Below are 14,348 nucleotides of genomic sequence, written 5' to 3'. Positions count from 1 at the left end.
GCCAGCTTAGGTGGAGTGAACATGTTAAAAAACTCACAAAAAAGATATCTACAACGTGTTACGCACTTAGAGTTCTCTCCTCAGTATGCAGCGATGAATGTCTAAGAACTGTATATTTTAGCTATGTACATTCAGTCATAAGCTATGGGATAATTTTCTGGGGAAATAATGTACTCAACTTACAAACAGTTTTTAAAGTGCAGAAGAGAGCAGTGAGAATTATAACTAAAAGCAGTAAGTGGGCTCACTGCAGAGAACTATTCAAAATACTTGGTATTCTAACTGTTCCCTGTTTATTTATGTTCCACACTATAGTATATATAAAGAAAAATATAGTGAATTATAGTACAAACAGCATTTTACACAGCTATAGCACAAGAACAAGCCACTGCCTTCATCTAGATAGGAGAAACAAGCATAAGACCCAAAAAAGTTTCTTGTATCAGGGTGTAAAATTGTATAACAAGCTGCCACAGGAAATCAAAGAAATTAACAGCATGTACTGTTTCAGAAAAACTCTTAAACTGTATTTTCAGGAACACTGTTTTTACACAGTAGGTGAATATTTAAATGTTTGAATGTAATTTAAGTGACATAATGACATTGAATTGTATATTCTGTAAATGTATAACAAGCTGCACAGGACATCAAAGAAATTAACAACATGTACTGTTACAGAAAACCCTTAAACTATATTTTCAGGAACACTGTTTCTAAACAATAAGTGAATATTTAATTGTTTGAATGTAATTTAAGTGATAAATGTCATTGTATTTGTATACTCTGTAAATGCATATAAAAGTGTCAATGTATCTGCAAAAATCACTGTATCCAAACTGACAACATCCACACATTGCAAAATGTCTACGGATGGCTAATCAAATAAATAAATAAATAAATAAATAAAAGTTCAGTATCTGCACCATGCAGCAAATAGATGACAGTTTACCTGTTAGAGACTGAATATATGTGTTTCATTTGAGATCATCCTGAAGACACAGTCCCAAAAATTTCACATCATCAATCAGTTTTAAGCTTTTGTTGTTTGTTTTCACGTTAAGGTCATTCTGTTATGGGATATGTGAAAGTTCATGCTACATTTTTTTCAGTGTTTACAATGAGCTTATTTTTTTCAAATCAGTCTGACAGTTGCATCAATGTCATATCTGCTGATGACTGAAGGTCTTTTTTATCTAGTCGTGTTATCAAAATGCTCATGTCATCCAGTTGGTTGACTGGCTGGTGTAGGGAAGGGGACCAAACAGCGAGGTCGACAGTCCCATCGGATTAGGGAAGGATGGGGAAGGAAATCGGCAGTGCCCTTTTTTGAGGGATCATCCCAGCATTTGCCTGAAACAATTTAAGAAAATCACGAAGAAGCTGAATCAGGATGGCTGGACGCGGGTTTGAACTGTCATCCTCCCAAATGCGCCACCTCGCTCGGTCGTGTTATCCGCAAATGAAGTTTTCCCTTTGGCATGAACAGGTTATTCATATCATCTAGACACAAAAAGGAGAAGACTGAACCTAATACGGGCCCTTACGGAACACCATCTTTGATAAACGTTTTCCCTGATTATTATGTTTTTGCTCTTTCAATGTTTCCATTTTGTATGTCATCTTTAAGAACAAATTTTTGTTGCTAGTTTGTGAGGCAGGATTTGATCCATTTATTTGGAGTACCTCTAATACCTTAGCCTACATTCTATTTTGTGTTGTAGGGTAGCATGATCTATAACATCATACGCTTTAGATAAGTCCAGAAATATTTCAATTGGTCTGTGGCTTTTAGGATTGCATTTACATACGCATACTGGTCGCCAGCTGTGGCTGTAGATCTAGAGTTTCTTGTTTGTATGTCTACAAGATGCTAAACTTCATAAAAGTAAGCACCATAAAAGAAGAAAATATATTCAAACATAACTGTGATTTTCACTCCCATGACACTAAGGAGAAGCATGATCTGCATGTCGATAAAGTAAGTACAAACATTTGTAGGGGACGAGTGTATCATATTGGCATTACATTGTAGTAGTAGTAGTAGTAGTAGTTTATTCATCCAGAGACAATTTACATTGCATGGATTTCGTCAAAAAAATACATAGTATATATATATATATATATATATATATATATATATATATATATATACACACATATAGGGTGAACAATACTATACAAAATACACATGTGCATAGTAGACTACGTAACATGAGACCACATTGAAATAGCATGTACAACTTTGATTATTTACATTGATGTATGAGAAAGACTTTTTACATGGAATACACAGTTGATATTTAGATATAACACATACAATTCTAGCACTGTTGTACATATTTATTTAGATCATAGCAACAGTCAGATAAAAATTACTATTGGCACAGAGTACATAAATATAATTGTTTAGTATGGAGCTATTCCAGGTATTCTTTTACACTATAATAGCAGTTGGTCATTAAAAATTTGAATACTGCTTCTTTAAATGAAGATAATTTTTTTATTTCTTTTATCTTTACTGGTAGTTTGTTATACAATCTAATTCCTTCTATGTTTGTTTGTTTCTGGGCCAAAGCCTTGTTAACTCTTTTTATATGAATGTCATTGCACTTTCTTGTGTTGTAAGTATGTAGATCCGAGTTGGATTGGAAATTGTTAATATTTCGTATTACATTAATTACGCTTTTCTGTATATAGAGGCACGGTAGGGGTAGAATATTCAGCTGTTTAAATAATTGCTTTGAAGGAGTTAGCCTTGAACTGTTGGTAATTATTCTAACAGCTCGTTTTTGTAGAGTGAAGATGGTTTTGAGATTTTTCTTACTATGACCCCAGAAGATGAGGCCATAGGTAATAGCAGAATGTATATAAGCAAAGTAAACAGCTCTGCTACATTCCCTACTACATACAAAGCTAATAACGCGTAAAGCAAAGCAAGCAGAGCTTAACTTATGTGAGAGATACAGGATATGGGATTTCCAGTCTAAATTTTCATCTATATGTACACCTAAGAATTTTGTGGCAGCAACTCTCACAATTTCTTTATTTTGTATTCTGAGATCTAGATCAGAGTGTGACTTTGCTTTCCTGTAATGGATATAATTAGTTTTAGAGATATTTATGGTTAATTTGTTCACTTCAAACCAATTTTGCAAATATTCTATAACTCTGGTTGCAGATGTTGGCAATACCCGGTTTATGTCAGTTACTACAATGTTTGTGTCATCCGCAAACAGGGTTATATGAGTACCATTTACTGGAATCTTGATATCATTTATGTAAAGAAGAAATAGGAGAGGTCCTAGAACACTCCCCTGCGGTACCCCTATTGGTACAGTCTGAATATCCGATCTGTAAACAATACTTTGGTTTTTACTGTTTGTTGTTGCAATTTCTACTACCTGTGTCCTATTATGGAGATATGACTGAAACCACTTTTTAGCTACTCCTCGTATACCGACATATTCTAATTTGTCTAGCAGGATATCATGTTGGACGACATACCATTCTATCCGAAATAGATACAAAATTTACATAAATTTAGAGTGAAACTGAAAGAGTACTTGCTGACCATTGTCCTATTCTATTTCTGAGTTTCTGGAACACCAAGAAAAACATTGTGTAATTGATCGTAAACTACTCTTAGTCATTCTATTCTTTCAATTATCTGATTGTTTTCATAACTATGTTACCAATATTCAACGTGCAGTGAATTCTTTTTCTAAATCAAGGAATGTATAGAGTTGTATGTGCTGGTGCTATATGAAATTTGGATTACCTATATCGTTTGAACAATCTATGTACTAAATCACATTGTACAGCAGGAATAACGAAATGCAAATATAATCCACCACCAGGTCGTCTTCAATCAGTTTTTCCATTCTTCTGCCAAAAATGGTGTCACCATTTTGCAATGACTTATCAAACTGATACCAGTATCGGTAGTTCGGGTATATTTATAGCTGTCAGCACCAGCCTTTTGGAGGAACAGTTATTATTTTCTTCTCTAATGTTTGATACATCGAAGTTAATTACTGCATCAACAATCTAAAAACTTTTCGCAGAGTGTAATGGTCGTTTAGCTTACTTCCTGAAGTTTGTTCTTATTTTAATGTTTGAAAAAAGTCTTCCTTCGAAGATACAGGGTAGCGCTCACTGTACTTAGTGAGCAAGGATCCATAGAAATGATTCTTAACTTTTCGTGTTTTTATATTCATCCAACTTAAACTTCCCACAACGTCGGCAGTGATATGGAAAGATACCTGGCAGGATGTGAGTGACTGGCCAGAATATTGTCAGTACTGGCTACAGACTTCTTAGGGCAATATATTTCAAAACATTGTGATGTGCTCGATATTGTTGCACTTCTTGTCAACGTAGTTCGTACACGTGCTGCAATAATGAACATCTAGCCATATTGAGCAATAATATTAATGTTATAGGGACCGTTTAAAAGTCGCACTGCTAGAGACGCCGAGCTTTGTTCCGCTCTTGCAACAATGCCAAAATTGAAATTGGCACCAAGCTATTGTAAGATCCTGTGCGAAGGAAAGAGAAAAAAACTGATCGGCAGTTTTTAGGTTAAAGAATAATGAAATGCAAAAAGTAAGTCTCAACATTTGTAACTCAAAAGAAAAGCAGTTTATTTCTTGCATCTTGTGCGCAGTTTGCAAGCAAGTATTTCTAACACAGAGTGACCGGGTTTGTGAGCTGCTAAAACACTCTTGTACGAAGTATTATGCTTTCGCCAACAGGGTGAGTTTTTATGTAGTTTGAAAAACTTAATTTGTGACGTGTGCCTTAGATTTCCGATCGCTGTAATGGTATTTCATCCTGTATATCTTGTGAACTTCCTGTCATAGACTCCAAGTCTCCTTTAAGATTTTTTATCCAGGTTGAATGAGTTTGAAAATAACATTATCAGACCTTCTGCTTGCTAAATCGAAATTTGTCTTATGTCAGTAGGAAATATATACTCATTATCGGTGTCATTTTTATTTTATTGGTCCAGTTTGAGCTGCTACGTACACAAGTTGTATATCAGATGGACGAACCGATCATGACAGATCATAGTACGCAAAAAATTTTATTTTGTTAATTCTAACCATTTACTAGGTATACATTTTAAATAGTACAGATTTAAAAAAAATTGAACGTCGATATCGAAATTTCGTGTCTTTGTACCATCAGAAATGATTTAGGTACCGTACATTTTTAGTAATTTTCGCCACCCCGGTAAAGTGCTTCTTGTGTTGGGGCTGTAGGTTTCTTTATTTTATTGCTTTATTTCTGCTTCTCAGATCTGTCTAAAGATAGTCGTTTGTAAACCGTCTTTTGGAAACCGTGTAAACCCAAAAATATTAAGTCTGGGCAGGCTGGTTATTTACGTGGAATCCACATTCATATATATTCACCTTTAAACATTTTGTAACATGTAATCGGCGTCATGTAATTAAAGTAACAGATACATTGTATACATCTATATGTACATATATTTGACAAGACAAATTGCTAGCATAATATTATATTTCATATTTTGTAATATGTACTCCTTTCACAAAATGTACCATCAAAATTCAATATCATGTATTGCTTTGTCTCGAAATTCTTGAACTGTATAAATACTTTGCTTTTTATCCATTTTGCTACTTTTGCTTTAAATTTATCCATGGGCATATCGTGTGCGCTTTGGGTAATTTGTTGAAACTTGTGGTTGCTAGATACTTAAACTGCAGTGAATTTTTGATAGCATGGCAAACAGGATGTCAATTGTATGTCCATTTCTTGTATTGTGTGAATGCATTGCCATCCGAAGGTCAGAGTTATTTAAATTTTCTTTAGCATATATCAGACAACTGTAAATATACAAGCCAGTCATTATATTTCATTCTTTAAAATTCTACCTGCATGCTGCATGAGTGTCTGGGTGATAGTCTTACAAGGCATCTGATTGTTTTTTTTTTTCCATTTAAACACAGTCTTTGAAACTGGGCAGTTTCCTGATAGTATAATCCCATAAGCGAGATGAGAGTGGAAGAAGACAAAGTATGCATATAGCAGGAGTGATCTACTAACAGAGCCTCTCTGTTTTTCATGTTTGGGTGCATTCAAATTAAATTTATTATTATGTATATGTAATAAATTTGCCTGAAACCAGCTGGTACATCTGTCCATTGCTATTGTTACATTATTCTGTGATTCATCCAAGTTGTTTTCCTGAGTAATTAGCATTGTATCGTCTGTATACAGTGCTGTGTCACAAGGTAATGAAGAAGGCAAATTGTTTATGTAGACTGCAAAAAGAAATGGTCCAGGTACGGAGCCCTGTGGTACTACTGGCAAGGAATTGGATCTTTTTTCATTCATAGCCACTATTTGTTTTCTGTTGCATAAGTAAGATTGTAATAGTTGGAGAGCACTCTCCCCTATTCCGTAATACTGTAGCTTTCTTATAATAATATTGTGGGAGACGGTATTGAATGCTTTATTAAGGTCCAACAGTCTCACACTAATTATGGATTTATTTTCAAAGGAGTCGTATACTTTAGTGACAACGCTCTCTGCTGCCTTCACAGTTGAGAGACCAGTTCAGAACCCATACTGTGATGTGCAAGGTTGATGTTTAAGAAAGTTACAAATAGCCATGACAAGATTTCTTTGTGACCTAGGGCCTAAATAATTTTTTTCATAGGATTGAGTTTCTCTAGAAGCTTATTGGATATTAAAGGAAGTAGTGGAAACATGCGTAATATGTGTAGACCTATTTTTTATAAACATGTCTGAATTACTGTTGATATGCGTGGTCTATGTTTTAGCACTCATTAAGCATAGCAAATTCTCAAAAGCTTTGTTCAAGAAAGTTTACAAGACAGTTCTGTATTAAGTTTTTTTTTTTCCTTTAACCTTAATTGGTGATATCTGATGATGGTAACAGCAAAAATGGTGTAATAAATGGAACATGAACTGGTTTATTGATGTATGGAATACATAATGCTGCAGCAAAATGCATATATCTCATTGGTGAGGGTGTAAGTACTGTCATGGCATAAGTATGTATTACGTCTCCTCGCAAGAAAGAACATTTTAACTGCCATCTTTTACATTAGTAAAACTTCAGAAGTTGATGTAACTCTTGAAGATTCAGTCTATTTCACTTTTTAATAAGTCTGTTATATGTAGATTATGAAACGGTCCTGGAATCCTCACACATTTTCTCATTATTATCACTTGAGACACTCATGCTTGCCATAACTGTTTAGCGATCTGTTCAGAGACAGTGATCTGACGGCTCACATCTCAGTTGTGAGCTACTTCTAATGAGTTGGAAATCTTCAGGAACATCAGTTCTGGTTTGAAGAATGCATCTGTTGGTCAAATACACTGAGCTTTCCATCGAATATTTTAAACACTAATGATATTGGGGCCTTTGCTAGTCTCAGAACTTCTTCTCCTTGTTAGTTTTTATTGCCAAACTGTATTCTACTTTTGTCATCTGCCTGTGGAGTATTTATAGATCTTGTAAGTTGATGTACACAGGTCTTTTGCTGGTGTCTCAAATTTTTCAATTCTTGGTTAACTTTTTGCTTAAATTCAATTCAATTCAATTCAATTTATTAGCGTCCTTGTAGTACATCATCGAAATGATATAGGACTTGTCAATAAACATTACAATTTAAAATACATATACATGAAAATTTGTAATTGAATTTACTTGTCACTTAGACATTACAATTTTAATAGAACTTTTAGAACATTAACATAAAAATATACAAGTAGGATAACAACGAAAAAATAATGTTGTTGTTGTTGTTGTGGTCTTCAGTCCTGAGACTGGTTTGATGCAGCTCTCCATGCTACTCTATCCTGTGCAAGCTTTTTCATCTCCCAGTACCTACTGCAACCTACATCCTTCTGAATCTGCTTAGTGTATTCATCTCTTGGTCTCCCTCTACGATTTTTACCCTCCACACTGCCCTCCAATACTAAATTGGTGATCCCCTGATGCCTCAGAACATGTCCTACCAACCGATCCCTTCTTCTGGTCAAGTTGTGCCACAAACTTCTCTTCTCCCCAATCCTATTCAATACTTCCTCATTAGTTATGTGATCTACCCATCTAATCTTCAGCATTCTTCTGTAGCACCACATTTCGAAAGCTTCTATTCTCTTCTTGTCCAAACTATTTATCGTCCATGTTTCACTTCCATACATGGCTACACTCCATACGAATACTTTCAGAAATGACTTCCTGACACTTAAATCTATACTCGATGTTAACAAATTTCTCTTCTTCAGAAACGCTTTCCTTGCCATTGCCAGCCTACATTTTATATCTTCTCTACTTCGACCATCATCAGTTATTTTGCTCCCCAAATAGCAAAACTCCTTTACTACTTTAAGTGCCTCATTTCCTAATCTAATTCCCTCAGCATCACCCGACTTAATTAGACTACATTCCATTACCCTTGTTTTGCTTTTGTTGATGTTCATCTTATATCCTCCTTTCAAGACACTGTCCATTCCATTCAACTGCTCTTCCAAGTCCTTTGCTGTCTCTGACAGAATTACAATGTCATCGGCGAACCTCATAGTTTTTATTTCTTCTCCATGAATTTTAATACCTACTCCGAATTTCTCTTTTGTTTCCTTTACTGCTTGCTCAATATACAGATTGAACAACATCGGGGAGAGGCTACAACCCTGTCTTACTCCCTTCCCAACCACTGCTTCCCTTTCATGTCCCTCGACTCTTATAACTGCCATCTGGTTTCTGTACAAATTGTAAATAGCCTTTCGCTCCCTGTATTTTACCCCTGCCACCTTTAGAATTTGAAAGAGAGTATTCCAGTCAACATTGTCAAAAGCTTTCTCTAAGTCTACAAATGCTAGAAACGTAGGTTTGCCTTTCCTTAATCTTTCTTCTAAGATAAGTCGTAAGGTCAGTATTGCCTCACGTGTTCCAACATTTCTACGGAATCCAAACTGATCTTCCCCGAGGTTGGCTTCTACTAGTTTTTCCATTCGTCTGTAAAGAATTCGTGTTAGTATTTTGCAGCTGTGGCTTATTAAGCTGATAGTTCGGTAATTTTCACATCTGTCAACACCTGCTTTCTTTGGGATTGGAATTATTATATTCTTCTTGAAGTCTGAGGGTATTTCGCCTGTTTCATACATCTTGCTCACCAGATGGTAGAGTTTTGTCAGGACTGGCTCTCCCACGGCCGTCAGTAGTTCCAATGGAATATTGTCTACTCCGGGGGCCTTGTTTCGACTCAGGTCTTTCAGTGCTCTGTCAAACTCTTCATGCAGTATCATATCTCCCATTTCATCTTCATCTACATCCTCTTCCATTTCCATAATATTGTCCTCAAGTACATCGCCCTTGTATAGACCCTCTATATACTCCTTCCACCTTTCTGCTTTCCCTTCTTTGCTTAGAACTGGGTTTCCATCTGAGCTCTTGATATTCATACAAGTCGTTCTCTTATCTCCAAATGTCTCTTTAATTTTCCTGTAGGCGGTATCTATCTTACCCATAGTGAGATAGGCCTCTACATCCTTACATTTGTCCTCTAGCCATCCCTGCTTAGCCATTTTGCACTTCCTGTCGATCTCATTTTTGAGACGTTTGTATTCCTTTTTGCCTGTTTCACTTACTGCATTTTTATATTTTCTCCTTTCATCAATTAAATTCAATATTTCTTCTGTTACCCAAGGATTTCTACTAGCCCTAGTCTTTTTACCTACTTGATCCTTAATAATAATAATAATAATAATAAAAATGCCCATGGTTACATAATTCTACTGGAGACAGGGAAACAAGATTCCTTCTTACACCAAAACCATTTGGTTAGTGTGTTTCTTCACCTGGAAAAAGTTTACAACACCACTTGGAGGTACAGTACCTTCACCAACTACATGAATGGGTACTTCCTGGATGTCTGCCACTTCTTATCCAGTCGTTCCTCAAGGACCAGTGCTTTCAGTATCATGTTGATGATGCCTTGTCTGGAAATTTGGAAATGTGTGGTAATGTCTTATGGGACCAAACTACTTAGGTCATCGGTCCCTAAGCCTACACACTACTTAATATAACTTAAACTGACTTACACTATGGACAACATGCACACCCACGCCCGAGTTAGAAGTCGAACCTCCGACAAGGGGAACCGCACGGACTGTGACAAGGCACAGGAACCGCACGGACCATGACAAGGCGCCTCAGACCATGAGGCTACCCCAGGCGGCAGTGCCTTGTCTGATTTCTCTGGTCAGGAAAGTGGGTTCCCCCAAGGCAGTGTGCTCAGTGTCACATTGTTTGCAATTGCTATCAATGGCCAGTGGCATCTCCTCTACAGTCAGGAGCTCTGTTAGATGCTTTATGTTTATGGTTGACTTTGCAACATCCTACTCTTCCTTTGAACTTACAATGACAACAAGACTACAACAGCTGGCAATCTGTAGGCAGGGAGCTTAATCCAATAAAAGTGGTTTTATGTTCTCACCAGTGAAGAGTATGTGTGTCAGTTATAATCTTTCTCATTGAACTTTTAACCATCCAGAACTCACAAGGGGGACAGATGTTAGACACTGTCCACCATGAAGGCATTTGGATGTCGACTGGGGCTTTTAGACCAGCCCAGTCCATAATCTGTGTGCAGAGATAGGTGAACTATCAGTTTGAATTTAATGACATGTTCTTCTGACTCTATAGGCCCTGTGTTGCCTCAGCCACTTGCATTTTCTGTGGCAGTCTACCCCAACTTTGAGTGGCTGTTCAGGAATTGGCCGCATGCGACCAAGCCATTCAGGATACGTTCTACTGACTGTCTGGAGAATCTAGATATATCATCCCTTTGAATAGTTAGCCAGGGATGGAACAGATTGCTGCCTTTGTGTCTTCAGAGGCCCAAAGTAATTTTAAGCTTAAAGCAGTACAAGAAAACTTGCAGTGCAGATTACACTTTTACAAATGTGCTTTCTTCAGTTATAAGTACATGCCACAGTTTTATCATTGTTTACAAAGACAGTTTCCAGCAAGAGAATGCCCTCAGTTGTGCAGCTGTTTACCCTGATAGGGTTTTCAAACTTGGCTTTCCAGAATAACAGACAGATTATGATGTGGACTTACATGGCATTATGATGGCACTAGAGTGGATTTACAGGCATCTCAGTACAAGGTCTCTTGTCTGTTCTAATTCACTCTGTGCACTGCAAGCAGTCCACCAAATGTATTCAGTAGACAGTTTGATTCAGCTCATAATGTGATGCCTTACTGTGGCTCCAACACTGTGGCAAGGAGATTATCTTTTGCTGGGTACCTAGACACACTGCATTGCACTGAAATGACATAGCTGACAAAGCAGCCAAAGAAGTGTTGTTGCACATCGATGTTCCCTCCCCTTGCAAACTGTCATCTCATTACCTCTCAGACAAATCATGCCTCATTGGGAACGTGATAGTTTGGATGTGACTGAAAACAAACTGTGGTCACTCAAATTGACCACACAGGCATGGTGGACTTCATGCTAGCCTCACCAACATAAGGCAGTGCCACTCAACTGGCTGCGCAATGGACATAGCCCTATAATACATGGTTTTTTCCTCCAGCAGAAGGCTCCACCACTCTGTGAAGTTTGTGTTGTGCCACTTTTGGTTCAGCATATTTTGGCTACATGTGTCTTATGTACTGACAGCAGAGCAGCTCTCAGTTTGACTGGAAATCTGTCCACCATCCTCACTGACAATGGCACCAGTGTTACATGGGCTCTGAAATTTTGTGAACTGTCGGCCCCCACCCCTAAAGTACTGTAGAGGGGAGGCAGATTTTAATGCAGTATAAACTACTTTGCATGTGGGGGGTGGCCTTTGTCGCCCCCTTCCCCCTCCCCCACTTTCCAAGAGAGTGGCATGCTGACATTTGGTCAGCGTGCTGCTACTAATGATAATGATGAGTGCTCTGCATCCAAAATCATTAACATTGTTATTTATTTTGCCTTTTTTCAGTCTGTTCAATATCTGATTACATTTTTTTCACATTTATCCATGAAAATAAAGACTATGGATGTTACAGTATTCATAAATACACAACTGTTATTCACACGCCAAAAGGAGCATAATGTGAGCAGAATCTGAATATCCCTTTGTGTAAATAAATAACTTTTTCTGCTCTTTCATAAATCACAGAAACTGTGCATAACTTGGTGAACTTTCCCGGTGTATAAGAAGGAGGTGTAGTAAGGGTTGGCTGTTACAGAGGAAATCTTTCACTCTGCTGCAGAGTGCACATCGCTAAAACTTTCTGGTGGATGAAAACTGTGTCTACAATGAGATTTCCATCTGGCCCTTTGCCTTTTGTTCAGGTTTTAATCTTGAGACAGCACACAGTTTTAATGCACAAGAAGTTTCAGTGTAAGATAAATCTGCAGCAGAGTGAAAGAATTGTTTACAAGAAGGAATTTCATAAAATATGAAATTTGCAGAGAAATATCCAGACAATAGAAAAGAAAGATCAGTTCACCTATTGTTTTATATTACAGAATACATACAAAGAATGGGGTATTCACATTGAAGAATGCAAAACATCCTTTAAAAATCCCAGGTTCTTGTGTATTAAAAATTATTATTTGAACAATGAAAGGAATAGAGGTAAAAGCTCACCACATAGTTACGGCATTGAGTAGGCAGTAGGCACATAAACAAGACTGAAAATCTGAAGTGGGCATGGTCACAAACCGACTAACAACCAGAATGAATGCCCATCTCCAAACTATGGCTAAGAACGGAGTTCACCGCCCAATGACAAAAAGAAAGAAACATAGCCCGTGCCATCTGAATCTTCCCACCTCAGTACCAGCTTCTCTGAACTAAACAGATGGGAATTACATCTTTTGATCTGCTCACATCCTCACCTCAGCCTCCTTGTCCCACACCTGCCCCATGACTCCACACCTCCCACTTCCAACTCCTCTACCCTCACACTCTCCTGGACTCTTCTTCCTCTGTTTGTCTCTGCCTCCAAATTGTTTCCCCTACAGTGTACTTCAGTCATAGCTCCTCTTGCCTGCACCAGAGTGAACTCACCAGTGCCCCATTTCTATCCCATGCACTAACTGCCTATCCTTTCCAGTCTTCATCCATTGTTCCAACAATCCCCTTGTCCTCTCTGCCTCCTCCTCCCCATCACCCACTCAATCTGACAGGACTCATCATTCTTGTGCAGCAGCAGAGCCATTATAATCAGGACAATGTAGCTGTAATCCCACCCATCCAACCAACCAACCCCTCCCTTCTCTCTCTCTCTCTCTCTCTCTCTCTCACACACACACACACACACACAGACACACACATAAACACAATCTTGTTTATCGGCCTATTGATTGCTGAACACCTCCATCATAGGGGTGTCATCTTAACCCTAATCATTAGAATTTCCAATTACCTTAAAAATATAATTTGAATTTTCCATTTAATTTAATCTGTTATACTCAGGAATTAGAAAAACAGTAAATAATCCAGACACTTTATTAATCACACTAATGAAGTTACTAAAATAAGTCACTTAATATGTATGAAATCAAGATGCATTTTATTGCATTATGAAAAAAGGATGATGCTCTGTATTCCTTTAATGACCCACCAGGAGAGAGATCTTTAACAATATCTTAGTGGGTTTTGTTTTAAATGAAATTGTTCAGGTATGTAAAAAGAGCCAACAAATGTTGCTACTCACCATATAGTGGAGATGCTGAGCCACTATGTGATGAGTAGCAACTTTCCTTCTCATAATATTGTTACATTCCATCCTGGATTTTCCATTGTTTGAATCAACAAATGTTTTAGCAAAGAACAGCAGCTGAAGTGAATTGCACGTATTTGTTACAGCACTGAAAACAAATAACAGTCACAAATGTTTATCTGCTAATATTGATAGTTTACAGATGTATACTGCACTGGGAGAGAGTCCCACACACTAACCTTTTGTAGTCTGTACACTGACCCACATACATCACCCGTTATCTGCCTCTTTTTTTTATCACCCTTCCCCTCTTGTTTTTCTCCCTCTCCCTCCTCCTATACTAGGAGCGCCGTTCCGTCAAGGTATGCAGTAGACACTCTGTAGAATTTTCAGTTACTGTTATTTTTATTGAGGCCTGCAATAGACCTTGTGATTCTTAACTGTGGCAAACATTCTTCTTTATTCTTCCTACCCCAGTTGTGCTTCATCATAGGGTTATATATGTATTTTTCTTTTTTGTATTCATTTAACTCCAGGGCACATGATTTGGCTGTTACGAGTAGAGAGAGAGGGACAGAGAAAAATGGACATCCCATAGCTATATACGTTT

The 14,348-nt window shown here is 37.4% G+C and overlaps 1 protein-coding gene across 1 annotated transcript in view; it reads left to right on the top strand.

The window, feature by feature from the left end:
* The first annotated feature begins 4,687 nt into the window (after positions 1-4,687).
* LOC126456845 (uncharacterized) overlaps positions 4,688-14,348 on the top strand; it is a 65,066-nt gene continuing 55,405 nt past the window's right edge. Inside the window, exon 1 of the mRNA XM_050092662.1 lies at positions 4,688-4,755. The gene's annotated coding sequence lies outside the window, so the exon portion shown is untranslated. The remainder of the gene's footprint in view (positions 4,756-14,348) is intronic.

This window comes from Schistocerca serialis, chromosome 1 (assembly GCF_023864345.2).
Source record: "Schistocerca serialis cubense isolate TAMUIC-IGC-003099 chromosome 1, iqSchSeri2.2, whole genome shotgun sequence".
NCBI classification, from domain to species: domain Eukaryota; kingdom Metazoa; phylum Arthropoda; class Insecta; order Orthoptera; family Acrididae; genus Schistocerca; species Schistocerca serialis.
Note: the sequence above shows the minus strand (reverse complement) of the source record. Positions and strands in the feature narration are given on the sequence as shown.